The sequence below is a fragment of the Schistocerca piceifrons genome, chromosome 10, assembly GCF_021461385.2.
Source record: "Schistocerca piceifrons isolate TAMUIC-IGC-003096 chromosome 10, iqSchPice1.1, whole genome shotgun sequence".
Classification (NCBI taxonomy): domain Eukaryota; kingdom Metazoa; phylum Arthropoda; class Insecta; order Orthoptera; family Acrididae; genus Schistocerca; species Schistocerca piceifrons.
The window spans coordinates 22,892,661-22,905,199 of record NC_060147.1 but is presented as its reverse complement, the minus strand read 5'-3'; the positions used below and the strand labels follow the sequence as shown (position 1 = coordinate 22,905,199).

At 47.1% G+C, this 12,539-nt stretch overlaps 1 protein-coding gene across 1 annotated transcript in view; it reads right to left on the bottom strand.

Moving 5' to 3' along the window:
- LOC124718647 (mediator of RNA polymerase II transcription subunit 15-like) overlaps positions 1-12,539 on the bottom strand; it is a 107,089-nt gene that overhangs the window by 78,030 nt on the left and 16,520 nt on the right. The gene's annotated exons all lie outside the window — the stretch shown is intronic.

Here is a 12,539-nt window from a genome sequence, read left to right as displayed (position 1 = left end):
CCGCAAACATTACAGTTTCTCAATAGTGTTTTATATGCACTGCAAGATCATTTACCAACAAGAGCGGACGACTACATTGACCTCCTTTTGTGTCTACTGTTGATCAGTATACAGCGTCATATTCTAAATAACAACGATTCGGCCACTATAGCCGTGGCCGAAACTTTCATCTGTCTCACAACAGTGCACAGTTATGATCCCGTATAGAAATTTGCTGGAGTCTCGTGTTTAGGTGCACTGAGACAACAAGTGCACTCAGGTGACAGAAGTCAAAAAGAATGTTCAAATGTGTGTGAAATCTTATGGGACTTAACTGCTGAGGTCATCAGTCCCTAAGCTTACACGCTACTTAGCCTAAATTATCCTAAGGACAAACACACACACCCATGCCCGAGAGAGGACTCGAACCTCCGCCGGGACCACCCGCACAGTCCGTGACTGCAGCGCCCTAGACCGCTCGGCTAATCCCGCGCGGCCAGAGAAGTCATTGGATAACGATATGCACATATACAGATCTCGTACACGAGGTACAAAAGGGCAGTGTGTTGGTGTTGCTGTCATTTGTACTCAGGTGATGATGTTTGGTTTGGTTTGTGGGGCGTTCAAATGTGAGGTCATCAGCGCCCGTAAAAAGTCCCAATTTTTACACAGTCCAATTTTTTTTTTTTTTTTTTTACACAGTACAATCTAGCCACTGTCACGAATGACGATGAAATGATGAGGACAAACAAACATCCAGTCTCCGGGCTGAGAAAACCCCCAACCCGGCCGAAAATCGAACCCGGGGCCCCGTGATCCAGAGGCAGCAACGCTAGCCACTAGAGCACGAGCTGCTGACACTTGGCTGGTTCACGTGAAAAGCTTTCCGACGTGATCCCGACGGGAATTAACAGACTTTGGAAGTGGAATGGTAGTTGGAGCCGGGCACACGGGACATTCCATTTCGAATGTCGTCAGGGAATTTAATATTCCGAGATCCAGTGTCAAGAATGTGCCGAGATATCACATTTCACGGACAACGCAATGCCTTCACTTAGCGACCGAGAGCAGCGGCGTTTGCGTTCACTTGTCAGTACTAACAAAAAATGGTTCAAATGGCTCTGAGCACTATGGGACTTAACATCTTAGGTCATCAGTCCCCTAGAACTTAGAACTACTTAAACCTAACTAACCTAAGGACATCACACAACACCCAGCCATCACGAGGCAGAGAAAATCCCTGACCCCGCCGGGAATCGAATTCGGGAACCCGGGCGTGGGAAGCGAGAACGCTACCGCACGTCAGTACTAACAGACAAGCAACATCAATGTGGGACGTACGACAAACGTATCCGTTAGGACAGTGCGGCGAAATATAGCGTCAATGGGCTATAGCAGCAGACGACCGACACCGAGTCCGTTTGCTAACGGCACTGCATCGCCGGCCGGTTCTAGGCGCTACAGTCTGGAACCGCGCGACCGCTACGGTAGCAGGTTAGAATCCTGCCTCGGACATGGATGTGTGTGGTGTCCTTGGGTTAGTTAGGTTTAATTAGTTCTATCTTCTAGGGCACTGATGACCTTAGAAGTTAAGTCCCATACTGCTCAGAAGCATTTTTTGGCACGGCATCGCCAGCAGCGGCCTCTCCTGGGCTCCTGACCATATTCGGTTGGACCCTAGACCGTGGCCTTGTCATGCGAGTCCCGGTATCAGTTGATACGAGCTGAAGCTAGTGTTCGAGTATGGCTCAGACTCCATAAGCTATGGACCCAAGTTGTTGACAAGGCACTGTGCAACTTGGTGTTGGCTCCAATCAACTGAGCACTGACTGGAAATGACTACTTGGAGACTATCTGCAGTCATTCATGAACTTCAAGTTCCCAAACAATTTTTATGAATGGCAGTTCTCCGTGTCACTAGCCCACAATTGTTCGTGACTGGTTTAAAGAACATTCCAGACATTTCAAGCGAATGATTTGGCGACCCAAATCGCTCCACACGAATCCCATCGAACATTTATTGGACGTAATGGAGAGGTCAGTTCGTGGAGAAAATCAGGCACCGCAATTATAGACGACTATACAGGCAGCATGGCTCAATATTTCTGCACGGGCTTCCATCGACTTGCTGAGTCAATGCTACATCGACTTGCTCCAATGCGCCGGGAAAAAGGAGGTCCAACACGATATTAGGAGGCAGCCCATGACTTTTGTCACATCAGTTTAGAGTCTGCAGGCAGCCACCACAGCGAAGATACAGAATCGCTCCTATAAAATTCTGAAGAAGTTCACGAATGGGGTAGGTGTCTATACTGTCTCTGCGATGTAAAACATCGGTTGTTTATTGGGGATGGATTTATGTTTTTCGAGGAATAGGTGAACACTGCGGATCCGTCACGCGTCACAGTTTGTTACTTCAGAAGTGTCAGGTAGCGGAAGCGGCATCACAGCAGCAGTCTCAATGGTGTATTGCCGGCGCGAGCTGTCAAACATGCTCCCTCTCGAATGCCAACTACGAAGGGACTTAGAGAGTGCATTAGGTACACATGTCGTGCCACACAACAAGAGCGGCGCATCGTCAGAAGAGAGTACAATGTTCTGGGTTCCCTGTTGTGGTGCGGTTAACAAGTGCATCAAAGGATTCGCACTGGAAAGGTGCTTCTAAGTTGAAACACGATTCTTGTGGCCAAAGCGTCTAAATTGCACACGGAATCAGAGTGAAACTCTGGCGGAAAATGACCAAATTCGGTGCCGCGTCCAGTCGTAGGCTGTGTTCCAAAAATGAACAACACATAGACAGAAGGGATGACACTTTCTGCAGGACCTGACCATCATTTTGCAGGACAATGCTCAAGCACGTACAGTGCAAGCTGTTACTGGTTTGTTTGACTGCTAAGGGCTATACCACCTACTGCACTCCCCTCACTTAAGCCCCCGTGAGTTCAACTCGATTTCTAAACTGAAGGAAACACTGCACGGCATTCGCTTCAGAACTGCTACAAATTCGTCGGCCAGTACACCGCGCAGCTCGAACTGTCAACACAACTGGCACTGCTAACAGTATTCCACGATTTCCACATCGCTGGCAACGGGTTATACACAAATCTGGTGACTACTTTGAAGGTCAGTAAACCTTTGAAACATATATCTATTTTGTGCGCGCTGTAAATAAATAGTTGCCACTATTAAAGTTTCAACCCTCGTATTTCCTCGCAATGAATTTCAGTTTGGCATTTGCCTTCCCTACAGCTACGCTCGTTTGGTTTTTGCACCTTAAATTATCCCACATGCATATCCCTATACAGTTTACGGCTGTGATTGCTTCCAGCGGTTCACCACCAATAGTGTCATCGAAGAGTATTTGCATCAGTATGCATTTGCGTGAGTGACTCGCAACGCGTTAATGCCTTTAAATTGGAGCTACCATACTTCCTCCTGCATTGAGAACGGATGCTAATAGTGTAAGTATGAACTTGCTTAAGGAAAGTACTCCTAAAAAGACTCTTCAAGTGCTGTTCTTCTTTGCTCTATTAGTGTAGTCCATGCCCACTATTCTGAGAACATTACGGGTTTAGATGTCAGCAAATGCACCTAACGAAGTTTAGCCCCTAATTGGGCTTTAAAAGAAGTGTTCTAATATCTGACAATCGCTGATATGTTGCCATGATGGTGCAAACATAAACAGTTTGTTTATGATCTTGCAGCGGATCGTATAGTTTGATTAATGCAGTGTGGTCACCTCGAATAAGAGTTTTATCATTGACTCTCTTGTGTCTAGAGAGCAAGCCGCACAATCAAAGATGCAATGCCGCACGATCAAAAATGCAATGTAAACAATGTGACGAGAATTAAAAGAGAGAACTGCCTAGAGCTGCTGTTCCATAAAGCTTACTTTCGCGACAAAGCGTCGTTCGAAATACTGGCTGAAGCCGCTTGGTAAATTGATCTTCTGCGATATCACTGCCGAGATTCCAAGGGACACATCGCTCTGGTGTAGGGGTTTGTTCGGTGGTTGTGGTGGTGGTGGTGGTGGTGGTGGCGCTGGTGTGGGAGTGAAGGTTACAATTTGTTACTTTCTCCACTGACGCGCCAAAGAAACTGCTATACGCATGCGTATTCAAATACAGAGATATGTAAACAGGCAGAATACGACGCTGCAGCCGGCAACGCCTATAATATAAGACGACAATTGTCTGGCGCAGTTGTTAGATCGGTTACTGCTGTTACATTGGCAGGTTATCAAGATTTAAGTTCGTCTGAACATTGTGTTACAGTCGGCGCACGAGCGCTGGAACACACCATCTCCGAGGTACCGATGAAGTGGGGATTTCCCCGTACGACCATTTCACGAATGTACCGTGAATATCAGGAATCCGGTATAACATCAAATCTCCGAAAAAGGTCCTGCAAGAACGGGGCCAACGATGACTGAAGAGAATCGTTCAGAAGTGCAATCCTTTCACAAATTGCTGCAGCTTTCAATGCTGGGCCGTCAACAAGTGTTAGCGTGTGAACCATTCAACGAAACATCATCGATATGGGCTTTCGTGACACGTACGTAAGCATTCTGCATCCGTTCATGTCCAATGTGCATTCCGACGGACTTTCACAATTCCAGCAAGGCAATCCGACACTCAGCACGCCCTGAACCGCTACAGAGTGGCTCCAGGAACACTCTTCTGAGTGCAACACTTCCGCTGGCCACCAAACTCCCTAGACATGAAAATTATTGAGCATATCTGGGATGCCTTGCAACGTGCTGTTCTCCACTCCCTCTTACTCTTAAGTGATTTATGGACAACCCTACAGGATTCATGGAGTCAGTTCCCTCCAGAACTACTTCAGACATTAGTCGAGCCCATGCCACGTCGTGTTGCGGCGTTTCTGCGTACTTGCGGTAGCCCTACGCGATATTAGGCAGGTGTAGGACTTTCTTTCGCTCTTCAGTGTATAAAATGCCGTCAACCCGACTTGTAATGTATCCAGATCCCTAGTATTTTAATAATAACGACTCTAAAATGTTAATAAAATAATTTGTTTGCATAACTGCTTAGTATTCCGCTTTAACATCACTGCCAAGAAATTACGACTTAAAGACATGCATCATCTGAAAAGCATTTGCTTGAACATCTGAGAAGCACATGAGTCGTACCTGATTTAGGAGCGACCAGTAAAATCCCGATTCTTTAAAGAATTGAATTCCCACGCATAAAACAGCTTCAAACTTCTGATTACTTTATAAATGAGTTAGTCACTACGTTTACATGCGACACATCTTCCGGAAGACGAAACAGGATTTCGGAAACCGGTTATCGGTGTCGTATTTACATGTTAGCGGATTTGCTGACCCAGTCAAATAAGGTGGAAATCAGCTTGTTACAGTTTCTGATTTAGTCAGCACAATCGCTATTTCTATTCAATTAAATGTTAGAAGTAGACAGCTTGATGCTCAGTGGAATTTTTCTATTTCTCCTTCACCGTGCGTATTCACTCCGTTCATATTAGCCGAAATTTTTGTAAAACAAGTCGTAACCTGACAGCCAAAAACGTTTCAAAAACTGTTGTGCGTTTACATGGCAGCGAAAATCGACAGTGAAAGAGGAAAACCGGCAACGAGAAGGGTATTTCCAGAGGCGATTTTGGAGTGTTTACATGACCAACCAAAAGCAGTATTGAGTAATCGGTTTAGGAAACCCGGTTTTGGGGCCCACGTAAATACTGAAGAGTGCGTAGACGAGAAAAATTTTAGAAAATGTTTGAAAGTATGGTTAAAGTTTGTTGGAAGTTGCAAAGCGCTCTCATTACCAAAAAAAGGATGAGAAGAGCCTGGGTCATTTGTGCTCCGGCTAGTTTCCCACGCATCTCAATGTTTATGACGTCATATCTCATCAACTACGGCTCCTACAATGCTACATAGTCAGTGGTGTATGTGAATACAGGGTGCAAAGTATGTTGCGAATAGAGTTAGTAGTAAAGTAGTAACGAATTAAAACGTCAAGCCTGATGCTGGAATTTTACTGCATAAACAGCGGAAGTGCAGGAAGCGATAAAGTTGTTTCCTTTCATCATTTTGTGAGGTGAATCACCGGGAAAGAGTATTGTGCAGGTCGGATATTACGTGTGAAGTTCGTCGGAAGTCGGTAAGTGCTCTCATTCTCATATACTGTATGGGTACTTTGCAGGCCACGAGTTACACTGCCACAAGACATACACCAGGTCTGTCCAAAAAATTCAGGGACATTCGTAATTTCTAATCATTTGTGTGTCGAGCAAAATGCGATTGGCATCCCTGCACACGTCTATTTTTTTTATGTGTAACTGCCGGAAGTTTCATTGTCGTATGTCTGTTATTGTTCAGTGCTGTGTTTGTCGCACAGTTTGCGAATTTCGAGATGGCGAGGTTAGAGGAACAACACGTCTGCATTAAATTTTGCTTGAAAGTCATGAAAACCTTTACACAGACACACCATATGATGCAGGACGCCTATGGTGATAAAAGCCTTACTCGGTGTTATAAATAGCTCACACGTTTTGAAAATGGCCGGAAGGAAGTTGAAGATGACCCTCGTTCAGGATGTCTACCGACGACGCTCGTGTTATGAACGCCAACGAAATTGTGGTGCCAATCGAAGACTGACTGTCCGAGAGACTGCAGAAGGATGTAACGTTTCAGTTGGATCATGTCATGAAATCCTGATACAGCAACTTGGAATGCATCGTTTGGCCACCAGATTCGCCCGATGGCTCGTGAGTCAAGGCCAGAAAGACCTACAGACCTTTGCCTTTCAATCTGTGCAGAGCTTTTGGATCGTGCAAATGAGAACGAGATGTTTTTTATGAGAATCAGTACTGGTGGTGAGACGTGGGTCTACGGTTATGATGTTGTGACCAAGGTTCAATCTTCACAATGAGTCGGGAAGGTTCTCCAAGACCAAAACAAGCTTGTTAGGTCATGTAAAATGTCAAAGCCATGCTGAAAGTCTCCTTTGACTATAAAGGATTAGTACATAATGAATTCGTGTCTCAGGGGCAAACTGTTAATCGATGGAACTATCGAGACTTGTTGCGACGCGTGCGAGAAAATGTGACAAGGCAACTCGTGGCTCTTGCATCACGATAACGCACCAGCACTTTCATTCCTGTCGGCGCGTGACTATTGCACAAAAAACGAAATCACTTCGCTGCCTCACCCTCCGTACACTCCAGACCTGGCCCCTTTTTCTTATTTAAGTTTAAAATCCCATTGAAACTACTTAGATTTGCGACGATAGACGAGACAGAAGAAAATTCGCAGACAGTGCTTCGCGCGATCCAGCAACAGGCGTACCGCCGGCCGGTGTGGCCAAGCGGTTCTAGGCGCTTCAGTCTGGAACCGCGCGACCGCTACGGTCGCAGGTTCGAATCCTGCCTCGGGCATGGATGTCTGTGATGTCCTTAGGTTAGGTAGGTTTAAGTAGTTCTAAGTTATAGGGGACTGATGTCCTCAGATGTTAAGAAGTTTCATAGTGCTCAGAGCCATTTTTTGAACAGGCGTACCGAGACTGCATACAGAAGTGGTAACGGCGTTGGGAGCGGTGTATCAGTGGTGCAGAGGAGTATTTCGAAGGACACCACGCACAATAATAAAAGGTAAGCACAGAAAAATTTTGTGGACAAAGTTCCGGAATTTTTCGAACAGACCTCGTACAGTTTCTAATATTATCTTTGTGTGTTAAATCTTTAACATAAGGTTGTACGTCTCAGGATTTAAATTTTTAAATTGGGTCAGCAATTATACGAAATACTGAAAATCATATTTTTCTTGTCTCTGGAAGCCACCAGGTAGGCATCCTAAAACCGGGACTGTGCACCACGAACTATGAACTGGGTTAGCCACTGAGGAACATAGGCAACAAGCTGTCACTATTTTTGACGGAACGCTGTTGTCCATGTTCACTGGATATGGAACTTCTCTTTTTGCCTTATAACATGTTCACGAATATTGAAGATTTTATTTATGAATACTACAGACACAGCAACTGGGGTGTGAAATGGACAAAGGAGGAAATGTGTGTTTTAGTTGAGCTAATGTAAGAATTTTATGCCCGTCCGTATCGTAAACGAACTGTGATACGCAGCCAGATGGAGCCGACAGCTGCAGGGAAGCTGTGAGTCTCGTGCGACTCTTGTTTCAGCGACCGCGTCGACGTCGACGTCTGCTACCTCGTGCTGTGCGCGGACGGCTTAAAAGCTATCGCAGCAAGCTTACGTTCGTCCATTTTGAGATCTCGCGTGTCCCGTGTACGTCTAACAAATAAAGAATAACAGAAATTTCATAATACCAATTTATTTTTCAATATAATAACCGTGTACACTAATACACTTACAGGCATGCTGAGATAACTTCTGCAAACGACTGAAATCTTCGATTTCGAGTCCAACCAAGCATTCGCAGCATCAATCATTACATCATCATTGTCAAATCGTCGTCCTTTGAGGTCTTTTTTTAGGTTTGGGAAAAGAAAAAGTCTGATGGAGCGAAGTCTGGAGAATATGGCGGATGACGTAACAATTCGAATCCGCAGTCACGCACTGTTTCCCGTGTTGCGAGGTCTCCGCGCGCTGATGCTCATGCAAAAGAACTCCGCGCGCCAATTTTCCGCGCCTTTTTTCTTTATCTCTTCTCTCAAACAGCGCAGGAGGGTGCAATAGTATAGTGCATTGATAGTTACGCCCGTCTGCAAGTAATTCACCATAATTCACCCTCTGCATCCCAGAAGACCGATGTCATCACCTTACTGGCTATTTTTGCTCCCATTATTTTTTTGGGGAAGAGGATGAAGGATGTTTGCATTGTTGTGACTTGTTTTGTCTCAGTATCAAAGTGGTGTACTCACGTTCCGTCCACTGTCACGCATTTTGCAAGAAAGCCGTCTTCATTCACTTCAAATTGGCGTACGATTTCTTCACAACACTGCACACGCTTCCGTCTCTGATCTGCATTCAAGACTTTTGGGATCCTCCGAGATGAACTTCCCGCATTCCTAAAATATCCACAATAATGTCCTGAGCACGCCCTTGGGAGATTCCAAATGTGATTTCAATGTGCTGCAACGTTGTTCGAGGATCCTGTAAAATCGTGTCGTGAATTACAATCACTGTTTCATCAGTGGCAACGGTGACAGGCCTTCCGCTCCTCGGCGCATCGCACCTTCAACGTTTGAAGTCGGACAACCAGTTTTTCACTGTTTCCTAAGACGGAGCACTGTCCGTAGGTGTATTCTGCATGTCCTCGGCAATTTCCTTCGGCGTCATTCCCTTCAAATGAACACATTCAATCAGAGCACTGTTCTCGATTCTCTCGATATTCGTCATTTTGCTTACTCTGCGGTATACAACGCATCCTAGCGGCAAAACTAACGAAGCTAGAGCCGCAAAATTGCACTTGCACACCCACATTACGGTAAGTATCTCGGGCTAGAAACTGTCCGACCGCCCCTCATAGTCCGCGCGCGTCACCTATGACCGCTAGTTGCGGCTGGAGCGCGCTGCGGTCGCGTACGCCACGTTGACGCACACGTAGCGTGTGCACAAGCCGGTTGTTTCCGAGCGTTCAGAATCACGGTCGAGATCAAGGCAGCGCGTGTGACGAGGCCCCAAGTGTTCGCACTCGAGTACCCCTCGGCCGGGCACGAGCGACAGAACCCCCGCGTGCAGACAGCGGCCGGTGCGGCGGCGCTGGTCAGATGGCGGCGAGCGGCGCCCAGGCCGGCCGGCGATGTGAACGACCCACGCGGAATTCGGGCGGCCGCCTCGGCGGGTCGCCGACCTGGCTCTGCGTCTGCCTCGCCACCGAAGCCTCCGCCCGCTCCCTCACATCCACCGACAATTCCGCCCCAGATACCGCACTGTTTACGCTCCTTAATCCCCCGCCCGGATTCCAGAAGGGGGTGGCAGTCTCACGAGGGAATCGCAAACGTTTACAGTAAGCATTACTATTTCTGCTTGCATCAACTTCCAAGTCTCTCAACTAATGAGTCTCGAAAATGGCAAGTAATTCTAGAAAATTACAGGCCGTGTTTAACACACGGCGTTTTTCAGTGCTAGCAAGTTTCGAGTGCGCAGGTGAAAATGCTATATCGCAGGAAGTTGGCTAAGGCAACACAGAAAGATAAAGATACTCCGCTTTCAAAAATACCGGTGCACTTCCACCCGTTTCAATTTTCGCTACTAGTTGTGATACGTGCTGTACATAAATCTTACACTTGGGCACCAGTAGCACCACTCGCAACTTGGCGCCCCCAAGCGGCCGCTAGAAATTGTGACACGTCGCGTGTGTACCCTGAAGAGCCAAAGAAACTGGTACACGTGCCTAATACCGTGTAGGGCGCTCGCGAGCACGCAGAAGTGCCGCAACACGACGTGGCGTGGACTCGACTAATGTCTGAAGTAGTGCTGCAGGGAAAATGACACTATGAATCCTGCAGGGCTATCCAGGGAATTGGCACCAAAAATCCTGCTCGGAAGTCCATAAATCCGTAAGAGTACCAGGAGGTGGAGATCTCTTCTGAATAACACATTGCGAGGCATCACAGATATGTTCAATAATAATCATATCTGGGGAGTTTGATGGCCAGCGGAGGTGTTTAAACAGAAAAGTGTGTTCCTGGAGCCACTCTGCAGCAATACTCGACTTGTGGGGTGTCCCTTTGTCCTGCTGAAATTGCTCATGTCCGTCGGAATGCACAATCCCTGCTGACATGCAGGATCCATGGACTCAAGAGGTTGTTTCCGTACCCTTATACGTCCACCCGCTCGATATAACTTGAAAGTAGACTCGTCCGACCAGGCAACATGTTTCCAGTCATCAACAGTCCAATGTCGGTGTTGACTGGCCCAGGCGAGGCGTCAAGCTTTGTCCCGTGCAGTCACCAAGGGTACACGTGTGGGCCTTCGACTCCTGAAGTCCATATAGAAGATGTTTCGTTGAATGGTTCGCACGCTGACACTTGTTGATGGCCAGGCATTGAAATCTGCAGCAGTTTGCAGAAGGGTTGCATTTCCTTCACGTTAAACGATTCTTTTCAGTCGTCGTTGGTCCCTTTCTCGCAGGATCTTTTTCCGTCCGCAGCAATGTCAGCGATCTGATGTTTCCCGATATTCACGGTGCACTCGTGAAATGGTCGCACAGAAAAACCCCTTTCATCGCTGCCTCGGAGATGATGTGTCTCATCGCTCGTGCGCCAACTGCAATAACACGTTCAAACTCGGTTAAATCTTGATAACCTACCATTGTAGCAGCAGTAACCGATCTTAGAACTGATCGAGACACTTGTTGCGTTATATAGGCGTTGCCGACCGCTGCGCTGTATTCTGCCTGTTTAAATATATGTGTATTTCAATACGCATGCATACATCAGTTTCTTTGGGGCTTAAATGTAAATCTTGGAGTTGTGGAGACCCAAGTGGACGCCTGCACCGTTTGGCCGTAAACCGGCCGCGAGCATTCCCTCTCAGTAAGTGACTCTTAATAAAAGTTTTCAGATACGCTTTTCTTCGGAAAAAAAACCGTGTGCAATACTTTTGTCGGTATGGGTCGGTCCACATATCGTAGGTATTCGCGGCAAGAGTCAAGGCGACGCTGGGCTCATACTCGTTCGTTTATCATCGACCTATCTTTCAGTGTTTGAGGCGCCATGTCACGGATTGTGCGGCCGCTACCGCCGGAGGTTCGAGTCGTCTCTCGGGCATAGGTGTGTGTGTGTGTGTGTGTGTGTGTGTGTGTGTGTGTGTGTGTGTGTGTGTGTGTGTTGTGTTCTTAACATAACTTAGTTTAATAGTGTAAGTTAGTTTTAGTAGTATGTCAGTCTAGGGACCGATGACCTCAGCAGTTTGGTCTCTTAGGAATTCACAATTTTTTTTTTTCAGTGTTTCGTAACACGGTTGAGGGTGAGGCTGTTGGGGACGTCCCTCCCACCCAAACTGCGAAACGACGTCGAAAGTCTCGAGTCATCATGCCGAAATCCTCCACCATACACTGATGTAAACTGGCATAGAGTTCCGGCACATGTTTCTAAGCACCTTTTTGGTACAGTGTCACTGAGGCTGGCGGTGCTTCAGAATACACACTTTGGCGTATTCTGCAGAAATATGGTTACACGTGCATCGCAGTGGAACTGAAGGAGAGGACAGAGCACCTGCCACAGTTCACTTCCAGCCTGTTTCATCATTACCGAATATCTTTCCCAAGCACTGCTACGAGCACCGTCTTTCGCACCCAGTCCATATTCTTTGGTCTCCAGGTTCGCTTGTTTAGGCTCAGGTTCATGTGCCACGATCCTGAAGCGGTCTGGCCGCTGGAGCAAGGGATGTACCGACGAGAGCGTGTGCAGTTGCTTCCCACGCGACTGCGCTGATATCTGCCATACTTGCGAGGGAAGAACGTGCGCCGAGGAATTGGAACGAGCATCAACGCCAACTGCTGCAATCACTGTTCTCGTGAGAGGCTCGGCACCCCTGTGCATTCCATGGGAAAACCGACGGCAGGTGGAGACACGCGAGTGTGAAGGCGCCATGCTCAA